The sequence below is a fragment of the Phoenix dactylifera genome, chromosome 4, assembly GCF_051530095.1.
Source record: "Phoenix dactylifera cultivar Ajwa chromosome 4, Ajwa_hap1_PhDact_Kaust_v1.1, whole genome shotgun sequence".
Lineage (NCBI taxonomy): Eukaryota > Viridiplantae > Streptophyta > Magnoliopsida > Arecales > Arecaceae > Phoenix > Phoenix dactylifera.
The window spans coordinates 34,350,864-34,359,960 of record NC_143193.1 but is presented as its reverse complement, the minus strand read 5'-3'; the positions used below and the strand labels follow the sequence as shown (position 1 = coordinate 34,359,960).

Here is a 9,097-nt window from a genome sequence, read left to right as displayed (position 1 = left end):
CTGCTTTGTCATAAAAGGGAGTTTCGAAGGGCATGTCATGGGTGCGATCATACCAGCACTAATGCGCCGGATCCCATCAGAACTCCGCAGTTAAGCGTGCTTGGGCGAGGGTAGTACTAGGATGGGTGACCCTATGGAAAGTCCTCGTGTTGCACCCCTTTTAATTTTTGCCCGCTTTTTTATTTTTTGATCATATTTATTTTTAATTTTTCGGCCTTTGGCTTTTCCTCTTCGGATAATTTTTTTTCCCCGAAAATAAACTGAGTCCGGAGACTGGCGGTGCCATGCAGCATAGCGGGACCAGCGCGTTGAATCCTACGCCAGAACGGCCCCGGCGGCGCGAATGTCTCGGGCCGTCGAGGTCGGCTGCTTTGTCATAAAAGGGAGTTTCGAAGGGCATGTCATGGGTGCGATCATACCAGCACTAATGCACCGGATCCCATCTGAACTCCGCAGTTAAGCGTGCTTAGGCGAGGGTAGTACTTGGATGGGTGACCCCCTTGGATGGGTGCGAATGTCTCGGGCTGTCGAGACCTGCTGCTTTGCCATAAAAGGGAGTTTCGAAGGGCTTGTCATGGGTGCGATCATACCAGCACTAATGCACCGGATCCCATCTGAACTCCGCAGTTAAGCGTGCTTAGGCGAGAGTAGTACTAGGATGGGTGACCCCCTTGGAAGTCCTCGTGTTGCACCCCTTTTATTTTTTGCCCGCTTTTTTATTTTTTGATAATATTTATTTTTAATTTTTCGGCTTTTGGCTTTTCCTCTTCGGATAATTTTTTTCCCCCGAAAATAAACTGAGTCCGGAGACTGGCGGTGCCATGCAGCATAGCGGGACCAGCGCGTTGAATCCTACGCCAGAACGGCCCCGGCGGTGCGAATGTCTCGGGCCGTCGAGGTCTGCTGCTTTGTCATATAAGAGAGTTTCGAAGGGAATGTCATGGGTGCGATCATACCAGCACTAATGCACCGGATCCCATCAGAACTCCGCAGTTAAGCGTGCTTGGGCGGGAGTAGTACTAGGATGGGTGCCCCCCTGGGAAGTCCTCGTGTTGCACCCCTTTTATTTTTTGCCCGCTTTTTTTATTTTTTGATAATATTTATTTTTAATTTTTCGGCTTTTGGCTTTTCCTCTTCGGATAATTTTTTCCCCCGAAAATAAACTGAGTCGGGAGACTGGCGGTGCCATGCAGCATAGCGGGACCAGCGCGTTGAATCTTACGCCAGAACGGCACTGGCGGCGCGAATGTCTCGGGCCGTCGAGACCGGCTGCTTTGTCATAAAAAGGAGTTTCGAAGGGCTTGTCATGGGTGCGATCATACCAGCACTAATGCACCGGATCCCATCAGAACTCCGCAGTTAAGCGTGCTTGGGCGAGAGTAGTACTAGGATGGGTGACCCCCCGGGAAGTCCTCGTGCTGCACCCCATTTATTTTTTGCCCGTTTTTTTATTTTTTGATAATATTTATTTTTAATTTTTTGGCTTTTGGCTTTTCCACTTCGGATAATTTTTTTTCCCCGAAAATAAACTGAGTCCGGAGACTGGCGGTGCCATGCAGCATAGCGGGACCAGCGCGTTGAATCCTACGCCAGAACGGCCCCGGCGGCGCGAATGTCTCGGGCCGTCGAGGTCGGCTGCTTTGTCATAAAAGGGAGTTTCGAAGGGCATGTCATGGGTGCGATCATACCAGCACTAATGCACCGGATCCCATCAGAACTCCGCAGTTAAGCGTGCTTGGGCGAGGGTAGTACTAGGATGGGTGACCCTATGGAAAGTCCTCGTGTTGCACCCCTTTTAATTTTTGCCCGCTTTTTTATTTTTTGATCATATTTATTTTTAATTTTTCGGCCTTTGGCTTTTCCTCTTCGGATAATTTTTTTTCCCCGAAAATAAACTGAGTCCGGAGACTGGCGGTGCCATGCAGCATAGCGGGACCAGCGCGTTGAATCCTACGCCAGAACGGCCCCGCCGGCGCGAATGTCTCGGGCCGTCGAAGTCTGCTGCTTTGTCATAAAAGGGAGTTTCGAAAGGCATGTCATGGGTACGATCATACCAGCACTAATGCACCGGATTCCATCAGAACTCCGCAGTTAAGCATGCTTGGGCGAGAGTAGTACTAGGATGGGTGACCCTCTGGGAAGTCCTCGTGTTGCACCCCTTTAATTTTTTGCCCGCTTTTTTATTTTTTGATAATATTTATTTTTAATTTTTCGGCTTTTGGCTTTTCCACTCCGGATAATTCTTTTCCTCCCAAAATAAACTGAGTTCGAAGGGCATGTCATGGGTGCGATCATACCAGCACTAATGCACCGGATCCCATCAGAACTCCGCAGTTAAGCGTGCTTGGGCGAGAGTAGTACAAGGATGGGTGACCCCCTGGGAAGTCCTCGTGTTGCCCCCCTTTTATTTTTTGCCCGCTTTTTTATTTTTTGATAATATTTATTTTTAATTTTTCGGCTTTTGGCTTTTCCTCTTCGGATAATTTTTTCCCCCGAAAATAAACTGAGTCCGGAGACTGGCGGTGCCATGCAGCATAGCGGGACCAGCGCGTTGAATCCTACGCCAGAACGGCCCCGGCGGCGCGAATGTCTCGGGCCGTCGAGGTCGGCTGCTTTGTCATAAAAGGGAGTTTCGAAGGGCATGTCATGGGTGCGATCATACCAGCACTAATGCACCGGATCCCATCAGAACTCCGCAGTTAAGCGTGCTTAGGCGAGGGTAGTACTTGGATGGGTGACCCTATGGAAAGTCCTGGTGTTGCACCCCTTTTATTTTTTGCCCGCTTTTTTATTTTTTGGTAATATTTATTTTTAATTTTTCGGCCTTTGGCTTTTCCTCTTCGGATAATTTTTTTTCCCCGAAAATAAACTGAGTCCGGAGACTGGCGGTGCCATGCAGCATAGCGGGACCAGCGCGTTGAATCCTACGCCAGAACGGCCCTGGCGGCGCGAATGTCTCGGGCCGTCGAGACCGGCTGCTTTGTCATAAAACGGAGTTTCGAAGGACTTGTCATGGGTGCGATCATACCAGCAATAATGCACCGGATCCCATCAGAACTCCGCAGTTAAGCGTGCTTGGGCGAGAGTAGTACTAGGATGGGTGACCCCCCGGGAAGTCCTCGTGTTGCACCCCATTTATTTTTTGCCCGTTTTTTTATTTTTTGATAATATTTATTTTTAATTTTTCGGCTTTTGGCTTTTCCACTTCGGATAATTTTTTTCCCCCGAAAATAAACTGAGTCCGGAGACTGGCGGTGCCATGCAGCATAGCGGGACCAGCGCGTTGAATCCTACGCCAGAACGGCCCCGCCGGCGCGAATGTCTCGGGCCGTCGAAGTCTGCTGCTTTGTCATAAAAGGGAGTTTCGAAGGGCATGTCATGGGTACGATCATACCAGCACTAATGCACCGGATTCCATCAGAACTCCGCAGTTAAGCATGCTTGGGCGAGAGTAGTACTAGGATGGGTGACCCTCTGGGAAGTCCTCGTGTTGCACCCCTTTAATTTTTTGCCCGCTTTTTTATTTTTTGATAATATTTATTTTTAATTTTTCGGCTTTTGGCTTTTCCACTCCGGATAATTCTTTTCCTCCCAAAATAAACTGAGTTCGGAGACAGGCGGTGCCATGCAGCATAGCGGGACCAGCGCGTTGAATTCTACGCCAGAACGGCCCCGGCGGCGCGAATGTCTCGGGCCGTCGAGATCTGCTGCTTTGTCATAAAAGGGAGTTTCGAAGGGCTTGTCATGGGTGTGATCATACCAGCACTAATGCACCGGATCCCATCAGAACTCCGCAGTTAAGCGTGCTTGGGCGAGAGTAGTACAAGGATGGGTGACCCCCTGGGAAGTCCTCGTGTTGCCCCCCTTTTATTTTTTGCCCGCTTTTTTATTTTTTGATAATATTTATTTTTAATTTTTCGGCTTTTGGCTTTTCCTCTTCGGATAATTTTTTCCCCCGAAAATAAACTGAGTCCGGAGACTGGCGGTGCCATGCAGCATAGCGGGACCAGCGCGTTGAATCCTACGCCAGAACGGCCCCGGCGGCGCGAATGTCTCGGGCCGTCGAGGTCGGCTGCTTTGTCATAAAAGGGAGTTTCGAAGGGCATGTCATGGGTGCGATCATACCAGCACAAATGCACCGGATCCCATCAGAACTCCGCAGTTAAGCGTGCTTAGGCGAGGGTAGTACTAGGATGGGTGACCCTATGGAAAGTCCTCGTGTTGCACCCCTTTTATTTTTTGCCCGCTTTTTTATTTTTTGGTAATATTTATTTTTAATTTTTCGGCCTTTGGCTTTTCCTCTTCGGATAATTTTTTTTCCCCGAAAATAAACTGAGTCCGGAGACTGGCGGTGCCATGCAGCATAGCGGGACCAGCGCGTTGAATCCTACGCCAGAACGGCCCTGGCGGCGCGAATGTCTCGGGCCGTCGAGACCGGCTGCTTTGTCATAAAACGGAGTTTCGAAGGGCTTGTCATGGGTGCGATCATACCAGCACTAATGCACCGGATCCCATCAGAACTCCGCAGTTAAGCGTGCTTGGGCGAGAGTAGTACTAGGATGGGTGACCCCCCGGGAAGTCCTCGTGTTGCACCCCATTTATTTTTTGCCCGTTTTTTTATTTTTTGATAATATTTATTTTTAATTTTTCGGCTTTTGGCTTTTCCACTTCGGATAATTTTTTTCCCCCGAAAATAAACTGAGTCCGGAGACTGGCGGTGCCATGCAGCATAGCGGAACCAGCGCGTTGAATCCTACGCCAGAACGGCCCCGCCGGCGCGAATGTCTCGGGCCGTCGAAGTCTGCTGCTTTGTCATAAAAGGGAGTTTCGAAGGGCATGTCATGGGTACGATCATACCAGCACTAATGCACCGGATTCCATCAGAACTCCGCAGTTAAGCATGCTTGGGCGAGAGTAGTACTAGGATGGGTGACCCTCTGGGAAGTCCTCGTGTTGCACCCCTTTAATTTTTTGCCCGCTTTTTTATTTTTTGATAATATTTATTTTTAATTTTTCGGCTTTTGGCTTTTCCACTCCGGATAATTCTTTTCCTCCCAAAATAAACTGAGTTCGGAGACAGGCGGTGCCATGCAGCATAGCGGGACCAGCGCGTTGAATTCTACGCCAGAACGGCCCCGGCGGCGCGAATGTCTCGGGCCGTCGAGATCTGCTGCTTTGTCATAAAAGGGAGTTTCGAAGGGCTTGTCATGGGTGTGATCATACCAGCACTAATGCACCGGATCCCATCAGAACTCCGCAGTTAAGCGTGCTTGGGCGAGAGTAGTACAAGGATGGGTGACCCCCTGGGAAGTCCTCGTGTTGCCCCCCTTTTATTTTTTGCCCGCTTTTTTATTTTTTGATAATATTTATTTTTAATTTTTCGGCTTTTGGCTTTTCCTCTTCGGATAATTTTTTCCCCCGAAAATAAACTGAGTCCGGAGACTGGCGGTGCCATGCAGCATAGCGGGACCAGCGCGTTGAATCCTACGCCAGAACGGCCCCGGCGGCGCGAATGTCTCGGGCCGTCGAGGTCGGCTGCTTTGTCATAAAAGGGAGTTTCGAAGGGCATGTCATGGGTGCGATCATACCAGCACAAATGCACCGGATCCCATCAGAACTCCGCAGTTAAGCGTGCTTAGGCGAGGGTAGTACTAGGATGGGTGACCCTATGGAAAGTCCTCGTGTTGCACCCCTTTTATTTTTTGCCCGCTTTTTTATTTTTTGGTAATATTTATTTTTAATTTTTCGGCCTTTGGCTTTTCCTCTTCGGATAATTTTTTTTCCCCGAAAATAAACTGAGTCCGGAGACTGGCGGTGCCATGCAGCATAGCGGGACCAGCGCGTTGAATCCTACGCCAGAACGGCCCTGGCGGCGCGAATGTCTCGGGCCGTCGAGACCGGCTGCTTTGTCATAAAACGGAGTTTCGAAGGGCTTGTCATGGGTGCGATCATACCAGCACTAATGCACCGGATCCCATCAGAACTCCGCAGTTAAGCGTGCTTGGGCGAGAGTAGTACTAGGATGGGTGACCCCCCGGGAAGTCCTCGTGTTGCACCCCATTTATTTTTTGCCCGTTTTTTTATTTTTTGATAATATTTATTTTTAATTTTTCGGCTTTTGGCTTTTCCACTTCGGATAATTTTTTTCCCCCGAAAATAAACTGAGTCCGGAGACTGGCGGTGCCATGCAGCATAGCGGAACCAGCGCGTTGAATCCTACGCCAGAACGGCCCCGCCGGCGCGAATGTCTCGGGCCGTCGAAGTCTGCTGCTTTGTCATAAAAGGGAGTTTCGAAGGGCATGTCATGGGTACGATCATACCAGCACTAATGCACCGGATTCCATCAGAACTCCGCAGTTAAGCATGCTTGGGCGAGAGTAGTACTAGGATGGGTGACCCTCTGGGAAGTCCTCGTGTTGCACCCCTTTAATTTTTTGCCCGCTTTTTTATTTTTTGATAATATTTATTTTTAATTTTTCGGCTTTTGGCTTTTCCACTCCGGATAATTCTTTTCCTCCCAAAATAAACTGAGTTCGGAGACAGGCGGTGCCATGCAGCATAGCGGGACCAGCGCGTTGAATTCTACGCCAGAACGGCCCCGGCGGCGCGAATGTCTCGGGCCGTCGAGATCTGCTGCTTTGTCATAAAAGGGAGTTTCGAAGGGCTTGTCATGGGTGCGATCATACCAGCACTAATGCGCCGGATCCCATCAGAACTCCGCAGTTAAGCGTGCTTGGGCGAGAGTAGTACAAGGATGGGTGACCCCCTGGGAAGTCCTCGTGGTGCCCCTCTTTTATTTTTTGCCCGCTTTTTTATTTTTTGATAATATTTATTTTTAATTTTTCGGCTTTTGGCTTTTCCTCTTCGGATAATTTTTTCCCCCGAAAATAAACTGAGTCCGGAGACTGGCGGTGCCATGCAGCATAGCGGGACCAGCGCGTTGAATCCTACGCCAGAACGGCCCCGGCGGCGCGAATGTCTCGGGCCGTCGAGGTCGGCTGCTTTGTCATAAAAGGGAGTTTCGAAGGGCATGTCATGGGTGCGATCATACCAGCACTAATGCACCGGATCCCATCAGAACTCCGCAGTTAAGCGTGCTTAGTCGAGGGTAGTACTAGGATGGGTGACCCTATGGAAAGTCCTCGTGTTGCACCCCTTTTATTTTTTGCCCGCTTTTTTATTTTTTGGTAATATTTATTTTTAATTTTTCGGCCTTTGGCTTTTCCTCTTCGGATAATTTTTTTTCCCCGAAAATAAACTGAGTCCGGAGACTGGCGGTGCCATGCAGCATAGCGGGACCAGCGCGTTGAATCCTACGCCAGAACGGCCCTGGCGGCGCGAATGTCTCGGGCCGTCGAGACCGGCTGCTTTGTCATAAAACGGAGTTTCGAAGGGCTTGTCATGGGTGCGATCATACCAGCACTAATGCACCGGATCCCATCAGAACTCCGCAGTTAAGCGTGCTTGGGCGAGAGTAGTACTAGGATGGGTGACCCCCCGGGAAGTCCTCGTGTTGCACCCCATTTATTTTTTGCCCGTTTTTTTATTTTTTGATAATATTTATTTTTAATTTTTCGGCTTTTGGCTTTTCCACTTCGGATAATTTTTTTCCCCCGAAAATAAACTGAGTCCGGAGACTGGCGGTGCCATGCAGCATAGCGGAACCAGCGCGTTGAATCCTACGCCAGAACGGCCCCGCCGGCGCGAATGTCTCGGGCCGTCGAAGTCTGCTGCTTTGTCATAAAAGGGAGTTTCGAAGGGCATGTCATGGGTACGATCATACCAGCACTAATGCACCGGATTCCATCAGAACTCCGCAGTTAAGCATGCTTGGGCGAGAGTAGTACTAGGATGGGTGACCCTCTGGGAAGTCCTCGTGTTGCACCCCTTTAATTTTTTGCCCGCTTTTTTATTTTTTGATAATATTTATTTTTAATTTTTCGGCTTTTGGCTTTTCCACTCCGGATAATTCTTTTCCTCCCAAAATAAACTGAGTTCGGAGACAGGCGGTGCCATGCAGCATAGCGGGACCAGCGCGTTGAATTCTACGCCAGAACGGCCCCGGCGGCGCGAATGTCTCGGGCCGTCGAGATCTGCTGCTTTGTCATAAAAGGGAGTTTCGAAGGGCTTGTCATGGGTGTGATCATACCAGCACTAATGCACCGGATCCCATCAGAACTCCGCAGTTAAGCGTGCTTGGGCGAGAGTAGTACAAGGATGGGTGACCCCCTGGGAAGTCCTCGTGTTGCCCCCCTTTTATTTTTTGCCCGCTTTTTTATTTTTTGATAATATTTATTTTTAATTTTTCGGCTTTTGGCTTTTCCTCTTCGGATAATTTTTTCCCCCGAAAATAAACTGAGTCCGGAGACTGGCGGTGCCATGCAGCATAGCGGGACCAGCGCGTTGAATCCTACGCCAGAACGGCCCCGGCGGCGCGAATGTCTCGGGCCGTCGAGGTCGGCTGCTTTGTCATAAAAGGGAGTTTCGAAGGGCATGTCATGGGTGCGATCATACCAGCACAAATGCACCGGATCCCATCAGAACTCCGCAGTTAAGCGTGCTTAGGCGAGGGTAGTACTAGGATGGGTGACCCTATGGAAAGTCCTCGTGTTGCACCCCTTTTATTTTTTGCCCGCTTTTTTATTTTTTGGTAATATTTATTTTTAATTTTTCGGCCTTTGGCTTTTCCTCTTCGGATAATTTTTTTTCCCCGAAAATAAACTGAGTCCGGAGACTGGCGGTGCCATGCAGCATAGCGGGACCAGCGCGTTGAATCCTACGCCAGAACGGCCCTGGCGGCGCGAATGTCTCGGGCCGTCGAGACCGGCTGCTTTGTCATAAAACGGAGTTTCGAAGGGCTTGTCATGGGTGCGATCATACCAGCACTAATGCACCGGATCCCATCAGAACTCCGCAGTTAAGCGTGCTTGGGCGAGAGTAGTACTAGGATGGGTGACCCCCCGGGAAGTCCTCGTGTTGCACCCCATTTATTTTTTGCCCGTTTTTTTATTTTTTGATAATATTTATTTTTAATTTTTCGGCTTTTGGCTTTTCCACTTCGGATAATTTTTTTCCCCCGAAAATAAACTGAGTCCGG

At 49.5% G+C, this 9,097-nt stretch overlaps 24 non-coding genes and 1 pseudogene across 24 annotated transcripts; all 25 read left to right on the top strand.

The window, feature by feature from the left end:
- Positions 1-39: 39 nt before the first annotated feature.
- Positions 40-158, top strand: LOC149755542 (5S ribosomal RNA). The gene has a single exon (XR_016404386.1). It is a non-coding gene; the product is annotated as a 5S ribosomal RNA (ribosomal RNA).
- A 418-nt stretch (positions 159-576) lies between these two features.
- On the top strand, positions 577-695 carry LOC149755541 (5S ribosomal RNA). The gene has a single exon (XR_016406010.1). It is a non-coding gene; the product is annotated as a 5S ribosomal RNA (ribosomal RNA).
- Positions 696-942: 247 nt separating this feature from the next.
- Positions 943-1,061, top strand: LOC149755540 (5S ribosomal RNA). The gene has a single exon (XR_016400980.1). It is a non-coding gene; the product is annotated as a 5S ribosomal RNA (ribosomal RNA).
- A 247-nt stretch (positions 1,062-1,308) lies between these two features.
- Positions 1,309-1,427, top strand: LOC149755539 (5S ribosomal RNA). Its single transcript, XR_016403824.1, has one exon. It is a non-coding gene; the product is annotated as a 5S ribosomal RNA (ribosomal RNA).
- A 247-nt stretch (positions 1,428-1,674) lies between these two features.
- Positions 1,675-1,793, top strand: LOC149755538 (5S ribosomal RNA). Its single transcript, XR_016402443.1, has one exon. It is a non-coding gene; the product is annotated as a 5S ribosomal RNA (ribosomal RNA).
- Positions 1,794-2,040: 247 nt separating this feature from the next.
- On the top strand, positions 2,041-2,159 carry LOC149755537 (5S ribosomal RNA). Its single transcript, XR_016408898.1, has one exon. It is a non-coding gene; the product is annotated as a 5S ribosomal RNA (ribosomal RNA).
- A 124-nt stretch (positions 2,160-2,283) lies between these two features.
- On the top strand, positions 2,284-2,402 carry LOC149755536 (5S ribosomal RNA). The gene has a single exon (XR_016405620.1). It is a non-coding gene; the product is annotated as a 5S ribosomal RNA (ribosomal RNA).
- A 246-nt stretch (positions 2,403-2,648) lies between these two features.
- Positions 2,649-2,767, top strand: LOC149755535 (5S ribosomal RNA). The gene has a single exon (XR_016408423.1). It is a non-coding gene; the product is annotated as a 5S ribosomal RNA (ribosomal RNA).
- Positions 2,768-3,014: 247 nt separating this feature from the next.
- LOC149755534 (5S ribosomal RNA) lies at positions 3,015-3,133 on the top strand. Its single transcript, XR_016403999.1, has one exon. It is a non-coding gene; the product is annotated as a 5S ribosomal RNA (ribosomal RNA).
- A 247-nt stretch (positions 3,134-3,380) lies between these two features.
- LOC149755533 (5S ribosomal RNA) lies at positions 3,381-3,499 on the top strand. The gene has a single exon (XR_016408897.1). It is a non-coding gene; the product is annotated as a 5S ribosomal RNA (ribosomal RNA).
- Positions 3,500-3,746: 247 nt separating this feature from the next.
- On the top strand, positions 3,747-3,865 carry LOC149755532 (5S ribosomal RNA). The gene has a single exon (XR_016406794.1). It is a non-coding gene; the product is annotated as a 5S ribosomal RNA (ribosomal RNA).
- A 246-nt stretch (positions 3,866-4,111) lies between these two features.
- On the top strand, positions 4,112-4,230 carry LOC149755531 (5S ribosomal RNA). Its single transcript, XR_016407125.1, has one exon. It is a non-coding gene; the product is annotated as a 5S ribosomal RNA (ribosomal RNA).
- Positions 4,231-4,477: 247 nt separating this feature from the next.
- Positions 4,478-4,596, top strand: LOC149755530 (5S ribosomal RNA). The gene has a single exon (XR_016400632.1). It is a non-coding gene; the product is annotated as a 5S ribosomal RNA (ribosomal RNA).
- A 247-nt stretch (positions 4,597-4,843) lies between these two features.
- On the top strand, positions 4,844-4,962 carry LOC149755529 (5S ribosomal RNA). The gene has a single exon (XR_016408896.1). It is a non-coding gene; the product is annotated as a 5S ribosomal RNA (ribosomal RNA).
- A 247-nt stretch (positions 4,963-5,209) lies between these two features.
- LOC149755528 (5S ribosomal RNA) lies at positions 5,210-5,328 on the top strand. Its single transcript, XR_016406793.1, has one exon. It is a non-coding gene; the product is annotated as a 5S ribosomal RNA (ribosomal RNA).
- A 246-nt stretch (positions 5,329-5,574) lies between these two features.
- On the top strand, positions 5,575-5,693 carry LOC149755527 (5S ribosomal RNA). The gene has a single exon (XR_016407124.1). It is a non-coding gene; the product is annotated as a 5S ribosomal RNA (ribosomal RNA).
- A 247-nt stretch (positions 5,694-5,940) lies between these two features.
- Positions 5,941-6,059, top strand: LOC149755526 (5S ribosomal RNA). The gene has a single exon (XR_016400631.1). It is a non-coding gene; the product is annotated as a 5S ribosomal RNA (ribosomal RNA).
- A 247-nt stretch (positions 6,060-6,306) lies between these two features.
- LOC149755525 (5S ribosomal RNA) lies at positions 6,307-6,425 on the top strand. The gene has a single exon (XR_016408895.1). It is a non-coding gene; the product is annotated as a 5S ribosomal RNA (ribosomal RNA).
- Positions 6,426-6,672: 247 nt separating this feature from the next.
- LOC149755524 (5S ribosomal RNA) lies at positions 6,673-6,791 on the top strand (annotated as a pseudogene).
- Positions 6,792-7,037: 246 nt separating this feature from the next.
- Positions 7,038-7,156, top strand: LOC149755523 (5S ribosomal RNA). The gene has a single exon (XR_016408211.1). It is a non-coding gene; the product is annotated as a 5S ribosomal RNA (ribosomal RNA).
- A 247-nt stretch (positions 7,157-7,403) lies between these two features.
- On the top strand, positions 7,404-7,522 carry LOC149755522 (5S ribosomal RNA). The gene has a single exon (XR_016400630.1). It is a non-coding gene; the product is annotated as a 5S ribosomal RNA (ribosomal RNA).
- Positions 7,523-7,769: 247 nt separating this feature from the next.
- Positions 7,770-7,888, top strand: LOC149755521 (5S ribosomal RNA). Its single transcript, XR_016408894.1, has one exon. It is a non-coding gene; the product is annotated as a 5S ribosomal RNA (ribosomal RNA).
- A 247-nt stretch (positions 7,889-8,135) lies between these two features.
- LOC149755520 (5S ribosomal RNA) lies at positions 8,136-8,254 on the top strand. The gene has a single exon (XR_016406792.1). It is a non-coding gene; the product is annotated as a 5S ribosomal RNA (ribosomal RNA).
- Positions 8,255-8,500: 246 nt separating this feature from the next.
- LOC149755519 (5S ribosomal RNA) lies at positions 8,501-8,619 on the top strand. Its single transcript, XR_016407122.1, has one exon. It is a non-coding gene; the product is annotated as a 5S ribosomal RNA (ribosomal RNA).
- A 247-nt stretch (positions 8,620-8,866) lies between these two features.
- Positions 8,867-8,985, top strand: LOC149755518 (5S ribosomal RNA). Its single transcript, XR_016400629.1, has one exon. It is a non-coding gene; the product is annotated as a 5S ribosomal RNA (ribosomal RNA).
- Positions 8,986-9,097: the final 112 nt, after the last annotated feature.